Source organism: Lycorma delicatula, chromosome 3 (assembly GCF_047948215.1).
Source record: "Lycorma delicatula isolate Av1 chromosome 3, ASM4794821v1, whole genome shotgun sequence".
In the NCBI taxonomy this organism is placed as follows: Eukaryota; Metazoa; Arthropoda; class Insecta; order Hemiptera; family Fulgoridae; genus Lycorma; species Lycorma delicatula.
Window position 1 is genome coordinate 20341124 of NC_134457.1, and position 16513 is coordinate 20357636.

Sequence of the window (16513 nt, forward strand, 5' to 3'; positions counted from 1 at the left end):
TCATTGTTTTTGTTAAAACATTAAAGGCGGCTCTCATGTGCGTGGTACATTATATTATATGCTTAAGAAAACAATAAACTGATAAATGAAAACTTTGCAAATGATATTTAACTGAATATTAAATTTCACAAAACTTTATAAAAAATAACTTTTCTTAATATTTAAACTGTTAAAATGTAATAGAACTAAGCTGTTTAAAATTATTTTTAAAAAAAATATTACGTAAGCGGGCACGTTTTCTCCAAAATTTTGCAACAATTATGTTGAATGTTTTCAAAGCATTAATAGTTGTACGAATTCCCGCATCGGTACTCGTAAAATTCAACAACAAAGTAATTTATTTACTTTTGTATTGAAGCTGTTTATTTGAATCAGCCTAATTCATTTATACTATTTTATATCTATTTAAACGTAAGATTTTAGTTTTAATAGGTTTCTAATTTGTTTTATTTGGACTAACCTCATTTTTTATCTTTTTCCAAAAAGGTGACTAATAAATAAAGATTTGTTCTTGTTACATGAAAGTAGGTCAGGTATTCCATTTTAACTTGTAAATAACCTTAACGATAATGTATTTTTATTTCCTTGTATTTTAACAATGGCATCATTATTTATTTATTTTAAATTTGTGAATTTTTTTCTCGATCAGTTTTACGATTCTATTTCTGGTTCTTGTTTATAAAAGAAATAAGAACGAAATATTATTTCTGGTTGGGAATTTTAAGGAGAAAGACTACTTACTATAAAGGTTAGTGAATAGTAATGCCAAACAGTTTGATCTAGTTTTATCCGAAATTCAATAAAAAGGTAAAGTTTTCTCTAGTATTTTTATTCAACATTTCAGTACAAATGAAACATAAATAAATTAGAAAAAATCTGATGTGATCACCACATGACTTCCTTGTACGCCTATTAAACACATATACATTTTTTCTGGAATTCCTTTGAACTTATTTCATTTGAAAGTTATGATCCTTCAATCCTTTAATAAAGTGGACAGTTACACAATTGTATTGTGGTTGACACCACATTTTTTTTTGTGGTATCTGTATCAGTATTTTATATTAGTTTATATATTTATTTTTGTTTCACATCGCTCAAGTAGTTATGTGGTGTAAGTGAGAACGTGTCGGATCCGTAATCATGCACACATCGGTTCGAATCCGACTTCATATATATATATATATATATATTCTTTTTTAACTTTTTTGTTTTTAATTTAAATATATTGATTTATTAATAATTATTAACCTCTCTAAACATTTTTGAATTAAAATAAAAAGTACAACAAAATTTATTTCACTAATAAATTCTGATTTTTTTTTTAATTGTTATTATTGTATTATTATTTATTGTAAAAGTTTTTTACAATAGTAGGTTAATAATTATTAATAAATCAATAATATATTTAAATTTAAAAAAATATATGTATATGAAATCGGCTTCGAATCAATGTGCCTTCTCCTTGTAAGATCCAAATATTTTATTATTTAAAGTTTTATTTGGCTATAACTCTGGAACCAATGAAAATAAGTAGCTCATGTGATATATCTTTGAAAAGCTCTCAATGAGGGCTTATTACTGCAGTTAAGGAAAAAATTAAAAAATCCAATTTTTTTGGATTTTGGGCTTTTTTGGATACTTTTGGTCCAGTCGATTGTAATAAAAAGGGGAACTCGATAACTAGATATTACAGCAGTCCAAAATCCAAATTTTCAACATTCTACGGCTAATCGTCTTCGGGTTATGCGAGGTAACCCACCGGGTTGGTCTAGTGGTGAACGCGTCTTCCCAAATCAGCTGATTTGGAAGCCGAGAGTTCCAGCGTTCAAGTCCTAGTAAAGCCGGTTATTTTTACACGGATTTGAATACTAGATCATGGGTACCGGTGTTCTTTGGTGGTTGGGTTTCAATTAACCACACATCTCAGGAACGGTCGAACTGAGAATGTACAAAACTACACTTCATGTACACTCATACATATCATCCTCATTCATCCTCTGAAGTATTATCTAAAAACGGTAGTTACCGGAGGCTAAACAGGAAAAAGAGAGAGGAGTTATGCGACGTACATACATACGAACGTACAGACGTCACACCAAAACTAGTCAAAATAGATTCACGGATCATAAATATGGATATTTCCGTTGAAATTTGAAAACATAAATTTTTCGCGATTACAATAATTACTTTACTTTGTACAAGGAAGTAAAAAGAAATGTTTACACTTTATATCCATTTATTATTATAATATAAATAGTCATGCGATGAATTTTAAATAGGTATTTTCTAATCTTAATTCCAGAAAATTTTGATGCAAGAGAATCCTTAAAAATGAGAATTTTTTCTTCTTATTCCTTTTTCACCTACCAGTTTTAATGCGAATTTTTTTAATGAATGTTACTGAACTAATGATGAATAAAATAAAAGACTTAATCGATTCCATAAGAAAAGGCTTTCAATTTTGGCCGATAGGGAGATAATATAAATCACCGTACGTACATCGTGATTTATTTAATCCATACCTCTAGGGTAAATGGTTCGGTTTTAATGAAAAAAAAACTAAACTCAACCGGAAGAAATACACAAAAGATCGTTGCGGTTTCTTTGTGATATAATAGCGGGATGAAGAACTTAATTTAGCGGTTTTGTTTACGTGAGATTCCTTATAGAATACTGTATGCACAGGGAAAATAATCTACTGGTGGTGTTCCAATATTTGTTATTCAATGTTTGATGTTTATTGTCTAATTATTATGTATGATCACTTAGTTTTATTTACATCGCTAATGACTGTTATCGTTGATGCAATTATAAATATACGATGGAAAATTTTTACCTATTTATCTCAATTTTTCTCGCGTTTATTGCTATATATTGCTGAATACACGGCTTCTGGCTAAAATCTTACTTAAACATTAAACAAATTATTGTCAGATAAATTAAAGTAAAAAAAAAAACTAGAATAAATGTCGTCGAGACCTTAAAAAAAAATTCAGCTTCAATGATAAATAGCTGGTTATGTTATATTTTGAGAAATTAAATCAATATACACTTTTTGGAAATATTTATTACTATTATTACTTCCTTGAACAAAGTAAAGGAAGTATTGTGATCTCGAAAAGTTTCAGTTTTCAGATTTCAACGGAAATACCCATTTTGACATCCCTGAATCCATTTTGATTAGTTTCGGCGTAACGTCTGTACGTACGTATGTATCTTGCATAACTCTAAAACTAATAGCCGTAGAATGCTGAAATTTTAGATTTAGGAATGTTGTAGGATCTAGTTGTGCACTTCCTCTTTTGATTGCAATCAACTGGACCAAAATTATCCAAAAAAGCCCAAAATCAAAAAAAATTGAATTTTGGAATTTTTTTAACTGCAGTAATAACTGTCCCCATTGAGAGCTTTTCAACGATATGTAATAAGTGGTACTTATTTTCATTGGTTCCAGAGTATACCCAAATAAAACTTTAAATAATGAAATATTTGGTTCTAACAAGGGGAAGGCACATCGGTTCGAATCCGACTTCATACACATATTTTCTTTTTAACTTTTGTTATTTTTTAATTTAAATATATTTATTTATTCATAATTATTAAACTTTGATTGTAAAAAAGATTTAAATAAATAATAATTATTCAATATTAACAATAAAAAAAAATAAAAAATCAGAAATTATTAGTGAAATAAAATTTTATGTACTTTAGGGTATGTGCATTACAAAAATGTGTATATGTAATTCAATAGCTGTTATCAGGAGTCACACAGATTTCGTTAAACATCTGATTATTTTTATTTATGCATTTGTTTCAGTTTACGTGATAATAAATACCGCTCTTAAATTTAGTAGTCTCTCCTGTTTCGTTTATGTTTTCATTTTTTCGGTGGTTACATAATAATAATAATAATAATGATAATAATTTAAAAATCATATTAGATACTTAAAAGACTTAATTTATTTAAATAGTAATAAAGCAACTTTTACTCTAACCTAATATTTCAGATAAGATTGTTGAATTAATAATTGCATAAATATTTGATGTTAATAAAAACTAATATTTTAGAAATGTGTAACTGTCCATTTCTATTAAAGAATTCGAGGATCGTATCTCACTTTCAAATGAAATTAGTTTAAACGAAGTGCAGTAAAAATGTGTATATATAATTTTATAAGCATAAAGAAAGCCATGAAGTGTTCACATCAATTTTTTTTGAGATTACGGGGATCGACAGCTTTGGTAATTTTGCCCTATAAGAACGGAAATCTGTAGCGTGTGAAAAATGCCACCATGCCTGACCAGGATTCGAACTCAGGACCTACGAATGAAAGACTAAGACGTTATCACTCCGTCACGGAGATCGGCATTATTATTATTATTATTATTATTTATTTTTTTTACACTGATTCATCTTTTTTTTTTACCTCTAGTTATTATATTCTATTTTGCTTTCTTTTGTTCTAGTGTTGATGTCATTCATAATTGCTAAGTGTATGTGCTTGGCATAAAAGTTTATATTATAATAGTGTATAATTTTTAAGGGGTTTTGTTGAAGAGTCCTTGTCATATGTTTTGGGATGTGATCCAGTTTATTATAGGTTTATGTAAATGTAATCAATTATAAATAAGCTTTGAGACAATAAAAATAATTTATTATATTCAAATAACAATGATAGAAACAGGAAAAATATTACAATGAATTTTTATGTACAAATGTTTAATAAGGTTACTATATACCTCCATATTCATACCTAAAGACGTTTCTACATGTTTGAAAATGCAAGCTTGAATTTATAAATTCAAATATGTTACTTTTCAGTGCATGGGGATTGTTCTTATAAATAAATCCTTTCATTACATACAATCCATAAGAAAACTCCTGTAGGTGTAAGATGCGTGGATTTCGGTGGCTACTTGTGCTTTAAAAATGAGCCTATCCCCAAAAATTCATGTAGCAAATTTAGCGAAACATTGGTGGCGTCGAAAGTAGTTCCATCCTGTTGGAAGTACACTACAGTAAATTTCTATCATTTTATTGGTCGATGAAAGGATAAATGATTTCATTGCAATAACTTTCTGAGTTTACTCTGTTCTGGAAAAATTGAATGATTATCTGCTTACGTAAGACAGCACACCAAACTCCAATTTTTTCTTCATGTGTGGTTCTCAGTTCTTATGATGAATACTCATTGATCACACCCGACTGTTCTGGCTGTTGACTTTGGCTGATAAATTAAATATTTTCTTATTTTTCATTTATAAAATTCAAAAACCAATAAATTTATGTTTAAGAAAATCAGTAACTGATGTACTGCAGTTATTTTGTACGTTTGTAGTTTTAACTGTTAATTCGGTACTACACCTTGAGATTTTTACTTGTAGTAGTTTTCTAATAGATATTTCTGGACCTAGAACTAACTGTACGACCATAAATATCATACACTTTTACCTCTGTTACGATAAATGGTCTTCCAGACTTGCGTGCGTCTTTGACAGATCCAGTCTCTCGGAACTTATTAATCAAGTTGCGATGTACAGATGGCGTACAAAAGTTGACACATTTGAATGTTGATTACATATATATTTATAATATTAATATGATTACAAATTTACGTACCAAATACAGTGTTTGTGGAAAGTTCTTTTACTGCCTGACATTTTTACCTATGGCCGCCGTTACGCCTAATAACCTCTTCAAGGCGAGTGTATACGTTTCTGATGACTCTGCGACAGAAGTTCTCTTGAATCTCTTCACACAACTGAACTATCCGAGCACGCATTTCCATAAAATTTGCAGGTATTAACGGGAAAATTTTATTTTTTTAATATCCCCATTATAAAAAAGGCACAACAATTTAAATCTGAGCTAAAAGGTGGCGAAAAGGTGACCTCCATTATGGCGGCCCAGATAGCGATATGAAATCACTCTATTACCAAAAACTGAATTTAAAAAATCCAGCTCAATATTAGCGGTCCGAGGAATTGCCCTATTTTGCATAAACGATTGAGTTATAGGCAATTCAGTCGCAAGCAGTTCGGATAGAAAATCATTCCTTAACATATCAAAATATCAAAAAGCGGACATTTGTTTATTGACAGTTCCATCAATATGAAAACAGGAGGCGTCGTCCGAAAACCAAGTGTTGAACAGAACATTATCTTTCCCTACCGACCACTGTACAAACTCCAATCTTTTTTGATTGTTAGACTGTGTTAACAGTTGTGCTTGCTAGATTGCAGGATATCCTAACCCGGTAGGGGAAGACACCCACTTATGACGATTCCGTTCGTCACACCCCCACCACCATTCCTAGCCCTGATGGGCTTTAACGGGCGTCCTCTTTCGCTCTCTAACTTTTTACATCTCATAGTAATAAGCCAAGCCTCGTTGGGATGTAAATGCCTCGGAGACATTTACATCGGTGATTTTTAAACTCAGCTTTTGCCTTCGCTGTAGGCCTCGTCCGGACATCTTGGATGTCCTACATCGTTATCCTCTGATCTAGCTAACCGAGCTTGCGGAAGCACGAACCCCGCGCCTAACCTTTATTGAGCCAATTTGTAGTAAAGATTGCAGGACAGTTAATTTATATGGAAACAGTTTGAGGTCAATGTACTACATTCTTTGTAATGTACGACGAAATATTCCCATTTCTTGTGAAGGTCGCCGTATAGACTTTCCCGGACTACGTTGCATGGCAACTCGAAATGCTTCGATATTTTCTGGAGAACGAACGGGAGCTGTTTTCTGTAGTTTCTCTTCTTTTATGATGTCTTCTTCCTCAAATTTATGGTATTAACGGAAAATGTATTTTTTTTCTTGAGTGTACGAGTGTTAAAATAAGCTTGAAATTGTCTCTGAATTATTGTAACGCATTTTGATTTAGCATAAAAAAGCACAACTATACCGCGATGTGAATTAGACAATCGTCCGGGATCTTAACAATAACTGATATACTGTGGAATCCAAAGACTAATCGAATACAAAGACTAGGCGACATGTGCAAGAAATAAATATTACGTTTGCAGAATATAAAACACCAGGTAAAAAAAAAAATATTTATAATCGACATAAATGTATTTGAAAACTCTGATGAAATATTTCCTTCATGGATTCTTTATACTCATCACCACTACGGAACACATTTTCTATCAAAAAAGAATGCAAGCTTCAAATATTAAAACCATTATCAGAAATTGGTAAAAAAAATCTCAATAATAACATTCACAACATTTAAATGTAGTCTTCAGCCTTCCGTACGCAAAACTATTTTTTGTATATACGTAGGTGTGCGGACCATTCGGTAATAAGGAAGAGCTCAAAATAAATTTGATGTAACAAATTTAAATTAACTATTACAAAAAATATCTAAAAAATTTTCACTAATATTTTATTAAATTTATTCAGTACACTTTTTCTTTGATTTAATAAACATTTTTCTCAGTTTTTTTAATAAAATCCTACCCTACTAAAGGGCATTTGTATGTGTGTCTGTCTGTGTGTTATCCGTCCTCCTTAGCTTAGCACATAAAACACCAGTAGTTCGAGTGGTGTAATTCCGTACAACAGTAACACTGAAATATAGAAATACTGGAATGGGAACTGCCTATGTCCAACGTGAGCGGAAAACGAACGTGAGACAGATAGATTTAAAGGTGTAGTTGTCATTGTCGCACAGTGCAGGGCATGCGCATTGTATCTAACGTACCGTCCCTTCAGAAAGTGATTCCATAATACTTAATTGTATTGTTCACGATTTTAATAATTTTTATTTTTACAGTGAATAAAACATTTACTTTTATGTTTTTGTCTTCAGTCATTTGACTGGTTTGATGCAGCTCTCCAAGATTCCCTATTTAGTGTTAGTCGTTTCATTTCAGTATACTCTCTACATCCTACATCCCTAACAATTTGTTTTACATATTCCAAACGTGGCCTGCCTACACAATTTTTTCCTTCTACCTGTCCTTCCAATATCAAAGCGACTATTCCAGGATGCCTTAGTATGTGGCCTATAAGTCTGTATCTTCTTTTAACTATATTTTTCCAAATGCTTCTTTCTTCATCTATTTGCCGCAATACCTCTTCATTTGTCACTTTATCCACCCATCTGATTTTTAACATTCTCCTACAGCACCGCATTTCAAAAGCTTCTAATCTTTTCTTCTCAGATACTCTGATCGTCCAAGTTTCACTTCCATATAAAGCGACACTCCAAACATATACTTTCAAAAATCTTTTCCTGACATTTAAATTCATTTTTGATGTAAACAAATTATATTTCTTACTGAAGGCTCGTTTAGCTTGTGCTATTCGGCATTTTATATCGCTCCTGCTTCGTCCATCTTTAGTAATTCTGCTTCCCAAATAACAAAATTCTTCTACCTCCATAATCTTTTCTCCTCCTATTTTCACATTCAGTGGTCCATCTTTGTTATTTCTACTACATTTCATTACTTTTGTTTTGTTCTTGTTTATTTTCTCTTCTTTATTTTACTCTCGGCTAGAATTACTATATCATCAGCAAATCGTAGCATCTTTATCTTTTCACCTTGTACTGTTACTCCGAATCTAAATTGTTCTTTAACATCATTAACTGCTAGTTTCTTGTAAAGATTAAAAAGTAACGGGGATACGGAACATCCTTGTCGGACTCCCTTTCTACGAATAGATTAGTTAGTAAAATACTAATTAAATATATTTTTTAGAATTATTTTTGTGCATGTACACGGGGATAAAATCGTGAATAATATAAAATGGGAGAAATTTGTTAATATTTTCACTTTTTTAAAAATCTGATGTGAACACTACATGACTTCCTTGTACGCCTATTAAATTGCATATACACGTTTTTTAAAATGAAAAGTATATAAAATTTTATTTCAATAATAACTTTTAATATTTTTCCTTTGTTTTGGATTTATTGAATTATTTATTGTAAAATTATTTTTACAATATATATATATATATATATATATATATATATATATATATATATGTATATTACAGGTTAATAATTATTAATAAATCAATAATTTAAATTAAAAAAAAATTCAAAAAAAAGAGATGAAATCTGATTCTAACCGATGTACCTTCCCCCTTGAAAGATAAAATATTTCATTAATTGAAATTTCATTTGGCTATAACTCTGGAACCAATGAAAATAAGTACCACTTATGATATATTTTTGAAAGGCTCTTAATGAGGGCTTATTAGTGCAATTAAGAAAAAGTAAAAAACCCAATTCTTTTTTATTTTGGGCTTTTTTTGGAACTTTTGGTCCAGTCGATTGCAATCAAATAAGGTGCACAACTAGATGTTACAACAGTCCAAAATTTCAACATCCTACTGCTAATCGTTTTTGAGTTATGCGAGATACATACGGAAGTGCATAAGACGTAACGGTGAAATTTGTCAAAATGGATTCAGGGATGGTCAAAATGGATATTTCCGTTGAAACCTGAAAACCGAAATTTTTCGCGATCACAATACTTCCTCTATTTCGTACAAGAAATTAAAAATAAATCAATTAATGAAACGCAATTCCTTCGATTAACAAAAGATAAGAGAGAATAATAAACTAAAATCATACTCAAATTCTTATCATTATTATGACGCGAATTATTAACCTTCAAACTCATTGGCAATGATGTTATGCTAGTTTGTATATTTAGTAATTTTTTTTGTATCAAAATCATTTTTTTTTTTTATTGCGATAGAGCCACAAGAATGACTGAAATAAATATTATAAAGCAACAGACAGATTACAATGAAGTAACCATACAGTAATAAAGAATAAAATCCGAAACAAAAATCAGACAGTTTTGTTTATCAGCAAAAAAAAAAAAACAATACAAGAATTGTAAAATTAAAATTATGAAGTATAATTAAAAGTCAAGTACTAAACTAAGTAAAAGAAAAGTATTATTTTCTACTCCGTGAAACGAAATAAATTCAAGTTATATCATTAAAAACGATTTTTTTCTGATGCAACCCAAAAAAATGATTACTCTACCAGATTAATGAATAACAGACAGGCTATTAAACTGTAAAAATGTATCATAATTGTTATTTCTACTACATTTCATTACTTTTGTTTTGTTCTTGTTTATTTTCATGCGATAGTTCTTGCGTAGGACTTCATCTATGCCGTTCATTGTTTCTTCTAAATCCTTTTTACTCTCGGCTAGAATTACTATATCATCAGCAAATCGTAGCATAAAAGTTAGTGATAATAATTTTTGTGGATGGATTTTTAAGAGAATTCCAATGAACTATTCGTATATACACTGCCTTATATTTAATGGGAAGAGAAATGCAAATTACAACAAATAAGTGTTTTTTTTTTAAATTATAAATGTGTATATTTTAAGGTATATTAATAATAATAATAATAATAGCAATAAAATAAACCGTTAACAATTATATCGTTTGCAGTCAAAGATAAAAAGTATTGATATATGATACCAACAAAAATCGAAATGAAATTTTAAAAAATAAATAGAAAATAGCATGTGAGCAAAATTTAATTTAGAATGTTCGAATCCAATTGTGAATCTATATATATAAAAATGAATGTTTGTCTGTCTGTATGTCTCTTATGCCTTCCTAAACCGCTCTTCCAATAGCGATGAAACTTTGGGGAATGGTTGGACGCATATCAGGGAAGGTTTCTGAATTAGTTCGGACCCGCTAGGTGACGCTGGCGTCGAGATATTTCGAAAAATTGTATTTATTATTCGATTTGGCTCATATTCAGAATACGTGTTACTTACATGGAAAGAATTATCTCTGCAGACAATGGACCCGCTAGATGGCGCTGGGGTTGAGATATTTAGAAAAATTATATTTATGGACCGATTTGGTTCATATTCAGAATATGAATATTAGTTACGTGAAAAGAAATATTTTTGCAAAAACTATACCCGCTAGGGTGGGACCGGTGTCGAGATATTTACGAATTTACGAAACAAATAAACAAACAAATATACAAACAGACTTTTTTATTATATATATATATATATATATAATATATAGAATATAATATATGGTTTTATATATATATATATATATATATATATATATAAAAGGCATGTTCGTATGTGTGTCCGCTAAAGATCAAAAAACTAATGGACCGATTTACGCGCGGGCAAAAGGGAAAAAGGAGAAAATGGAAAACGGTGAAAAGGGGAAAAGGTGGAAAGAGAAAAAGGGAAAACGGGAAAGGTTAAAAAGGAAAGTGGGAGAGGGATGAGGGAGAAAGGTGAAAGGGAGAAGTTGGAAAGGAAAAAGGGGAAGGAGAATAAGTGAAAGGTAAAATTTGTGAAGTTCAGTTTTTTAATTTTTTTATCAAATTTTCAATTGTGTTCATTTAAACTCTCTCTCTCTCTCTCTCTCTCTCTCTATATATATATATATATATATATATATATATATATATATATATATGTAGCAATAGCGAAGCATTGCCGGGTCTGCTAGTTAGAAATAAAATAATAAAAAAATTAGAAGAAGCACAGTCGGATAACGAAGCTGTTTTTAGTAAACGTTTATAGAACTTATTACGTTTTTAAGTCCCGAGTCGCTTAAAAAAAACGATTTAAAAAAGACTACACTAAAATTTAAAATAATCCAATTGTCCTTAAATTTCAGCTTTCTAGAGATGAAGCCAAAAAATTTTTTTTTGAAGCCGGTTTTGTTTCTTTGTTTTTTTTTTTTTTTGTAAAAAATCTATTATTCATTAATTTACTGTTTTTCTGATTTTATAAACTTGATTTATTGTAGAATACTACACTTCACTTACATACATATCATCCTCTGAAGTAACACCTGACGGTGATTCCCGGGGCTAAAAAAGAAAAATAAAGTTTGTATTCAAATAAACAGCCACATTGGTAAATATAATTCCTTATTCGTTTTACGTTAATTTTTGTAATGTAAGTTAGATTATTTCAATTTGCTCTATTAATTAAGCATTTCACTTATTTTGAATGTAATAATTACTGTAAGTAAAATTATAGCTCTAAAGATGTATGCCACAGAAAATTATCTGAAGCAATAGTATGTGGTTTACGGTGTGTAGTTAGGAATATATATTTATATCAGCACGAAAGTTCACTTATTAAAGTATGTCATTGTATAATAAAGGACAAAGAGTTGGAAAGCAAGGATAAGCTAACACTTGAGAACAATAGCAAGGAGTGTACTTATACATTATGCTTTGAGAATATATATATACATGAACACACACCTATACGTATGTATAAAGTTTATATTTGTGTGTGTGTATCCTCGCTCGCTCGCTCGCGTCGTATGTGTTATTGTTGATTGTCAGCTGTTATAAGAATAAGCTATCACAGTGCACGTGGTCACGAAGAATAACTATAGCAATAAGCCTTCACTGTCCGCACAATTAAGCTGTACAATACAATAAACAAACATTGGTTTGCTTATATATCATTATAAAAAGAACCAACTATTGTTTACTTTATGGTATGTTTACCTTTCAATAAATAAAAATTATTTTTTTTCCTTATTGCTTATATTGTTTGTAATAGCACTGATTTCATGATTGTGTTGCTCTACTAAACAATACATCTATTTCATATTTTAATCAATTCATTTTTTTTTTCAACAATGTACGAACGATCGCTTAAAATGCAAGCTAGCAACAATGTTGTTGAACTTTTTACCGGTTGCATAAAGCTTAAAATTTAACCATTTTGTAATGACAAAATGGAAAATTACTATAATCTTTTGACCTTACTAATTTCATTACTTTTAAATTAATCATAAGAAGTTATAAATGTAAAGTATTCAAAAGTGACGTAACCTTACGGGAAAATGAGTAAGTTACAATTTGTAGTTGAAAGTGGTCACCGTTATGCGTTTCATATTATTGAATACGATGTTGCATACTCTTAAACACATAAAACATTAAACATTGTAACGTTTGTTGAGAAATTGCAGCGAAATATCGTTCAATTTCGCTCGGCAATTCGGGAATGGTGTGAGTTTTGTAAGCGGCATCCTTAAGGTTGTAAATAAGCTCTTCCCAAAGGATGATAACTGGAGGAGGAGAGAAATTGCGGCCGGGGAGATCCTCCGGTTCAAGATAGAGGAGTTGAGATACGCAGTTAATAAACTTAAGACCCGTAAGAGGGACTAGGACCGGACAGTGTGCCGTTAGAAATTATGAAAGTTTTTGCAGAGGCGTCGTCATTGATGTTATTAGAAGTGTTTTAAAAGGTATTAATAATGAGAGGATACTGAGGAGTTGGAAAACGGCACGATCGGTGCTAATACCAAAGGGGTTAAGAGCCTTATCATTAATTAACACATTAGGAAAAAATTTTGAAGCGCTATTGGCTCGTATATGCTGCTCCGGTATGGTCCGATACGTTGGGAATAGCAGAAACAAAATAAAAATCGAAAGGATATACATAGGAGACTGGCAATTAGAGTGGCGCAAGCATACCGCACTGTCTCGTTAGAAGCAGTGCTGGTTATTGCGGTGATGCCCCCAGTAAGCCTCCTCGCAGAGGAACGTAATGCCACATATCGAGGCGTAGAAAGGTTGGAATCAACGTATTGCTTGACAGCTGGCGGGAGAGATGGAACAACGCCATGACTAGTCGGTGGATATGTAGGTTAATACCCTCGGTTAGGACCTGGTTGTGCTGAAGATGGAGAAGATAGACTTCTGGACGGTCCAATGGTTATCGGGTCATGGGCTGTTCAATGAATACCTGCGAAATAGGGGGGAGGCACAGTACAGTATGGGCTACCCATACTGCCTGTATGCAGACAGTACCATACTGTCTGGTGGTAGATTTTCCCTCCTGCGATGCAAAAAAAAAAGTTACTATTATTCTGTTTTTTATAATTTAGTTTCTTTTTCAGGTTTTTATAAAGCCTGAATACTATAATTATTAATTGCCAGTATTAATCTCACAACCATGAAGATAACGTACAGTGTGGAGGTCCAAGGGAGGAGCCCTCGGGGTAGAAGAGAATGGCGACTGAAGCAAGCTCTGCGAGTGTCCAGGGCGCCGGTTCCTCTGGAAAATTTGGAATGGCGAGCTCTGCGGCCATTGGGTAGGCCCCGAGGAGCCCCTGATTTGACTCCGAAATTCGCCTGGGCTAACCTGAACCCCGAGGGTCCGAGTACTGGCTAGACTGGCCGGCTAGTGTACATATAATATATACAGACACACTAGCCGGCCATATATATTTATATATGCAGTTTATTTATTTATGTGTATATTGTATTGCATTACGTGAATGAATGCTGTATACTGTGTACTGAATAATAATTAACAAAGTAAAACAAAATAGATGCTAACACGTGACTCAGCAGACCTCAAAACTTTAACGTAAAAAATTCGTGAGTGAGTTGTCATTTCTCTTTAGCCGATAACAATACCTTCCTCATAATATTTGGTAAATTATAAAGTTGGAAAATTTTTTAAAAGTTATTCACAATTACATAAATGTTATGTTGATTCTTAATAACTGTAATTTCTTTATGTACAAAATCTCAAATGGGATTAATTTGCAACGATTCCACTTGTGGGTTTTATCCAATAACTTTTTCAACGAGAAAAGTGGTATACAACCTATTATACACTATTACTCACCACAGTTTGTATAGCATGAAGATGTATCTCCGTGAGCCACGATTCAGTTGGAGAAGTATTTTTTTGATGATAAAAATTATTTCTCAAAGAGACGTGTACTAAATCATTTTAGTGAAAACGTTGTTGCAACTGCTAAGTTACTGGTTGAGATTTACCATCAGCTCATCGAAATATTTGCCGATAAAACGCTACAACTGCAATTCACATCTGAATATTTAGATACGTTTTAGCTTGCTCGTCGAAGTAAATATGGAAATTTCGTTACAGAAGCATTGAAAATATTATTTCTTTTCGCCTTGTCGAACTTGTGAAAAGGATTTTTCGTCTAAGATTGCATTAACAACTAAATAAAGGAATCGTTTTTTATCACCTGAAAACAATTTTATTTTATGTGTTTCTGACTTATGGTGAAATCTTTAAATGGAAAACAAACGCAACTATCTCATTAATTTATTTTCTTTGTATAGTTATAAATGTAAGTAAAATATTTATAATAAATGATTTTTTTCTCATAAAATGATTACATTTTTGATTATGTGTAAGGCGGTATGCTAATTTCGCGAACCCCAAGGTTGAGAAACGCTGCAGTAGTGGAATAGAAAATATTAACTAAAAAAAGAAAAATTTATTTTAATTTTTTAAAATCAACTCTTGTAACTTTTAAAAACTGTAAAAAGTAAATAACAATGAACTAAATTAAGAACAAAGAGTAATACATGAAACAAAAGCAAACTGTTGTTATCCGTTTAATGAGATAAAAACAGTAATGCCTGTTTTTTTTTTATAATAAAAGGTTCTATATCGACTGTAAATAAAAAAAGATTTAAAACAATGAAAAGAAATACGACACGTGAATTTTCACAAAGTGCATGTTACATGTGCGTGCACCCATCTTTGTACATATAAAACAAATGTAACCAACACGTTTTTGTTAATACATCCAAAACAATTACTAAATTAATGTAAAATTTTTTATCTTCCAGATTAAATTAATTTCTGTCTACAACTCGTTATTAAATACATAAAAATTAATTACATGAAAAATCTGGAATGGCAAAACCTTCCCGGTGCTTTCCCATATTAAACAAAATTTTAAAATGCAAATAATGCTATAAAATTTAGTTGCTAAATATAATCTGTTTAATTTTTAAATAAAAAGTGTTAAGTATTTTAATTCAACTTATACTGTTGCAAAAATCAAATAATATTTAGTACAATGAATTTAATAACTTTTTTAAATAAAATAATAAGTGAAATCCTTAACTTTCAGAACCACTTGAAATTAAAATTGGAGTAAGTCAATGAGATGGACAGTCTCCAATTCGTTTTCATTGTGCCCTTGAAAAGGTTATGAGAGAGTGGGAGAAAAGAACTTATAAAGTTAAACTTATACGAAAACATAAAAATGGGCATTAAAACTAAATTTATAAATGTAAACACTCTGGCTTTCGCAGACGATACTGCAGTTTTCGCAGGAAATACAGATAAGGCTAAGATGAAAATTCAAAAACTAAGCGAATCTGCAAGTAAAATTTTTTTTTGCTTTTTTTTTAATCTCCGGGACCACCGTTAGGTATTGCTTCAGAGAATGAGATGAATGATTTTTAGTGCGTATGAAAATGCCATGCCTGACCGGGATTCGAACCCGGGACCTCCGGATGAAACACCACTACCACTAGAGTCACGGAGGCAAGCAAAATTGGTTTTCAAATTTATTTTCCAATGACAAAGAGAACAGAACAGAATCAAACCCTTAAAATTTCCTTTAATAAATAAATAAGTAGAATTAAAAATTTAAATATTTGGAAGAAATCATAACACCGAATACAATTGAAAAAATTGTGATGAATAGTAGAGTACGAAAAAT

The 16513-nt window shown here is 31.0% G+C and overlaps 1 long non-coding RNA gene across 4 annotated transcripts in view; it reads left to right on the forward strand.

Annotated features, from left to right (window-relative positions):
• Positions 1-16513, forward strand: part of LOC142320858 (uncharacterized) — a 308648-nt gene that overhangs the window by 176727 nt on the left and 115408 nt on the right. The window contains exon 9 of one of the 4 annotated variants that reach the window (XR_012755496.1): positions 11792-11864. The exons of the other annotated variants lie outside the window; for them this stretch is intronic. This is a non-coding gene — a long non-coding RNA (uncharacterized LOC142320858). Of the gene's footprint in view, positions 1-11791; positions 11865-16513 lie in introns of those variants that run through there. 4 annotated transcript variants of the gene reach the window in all.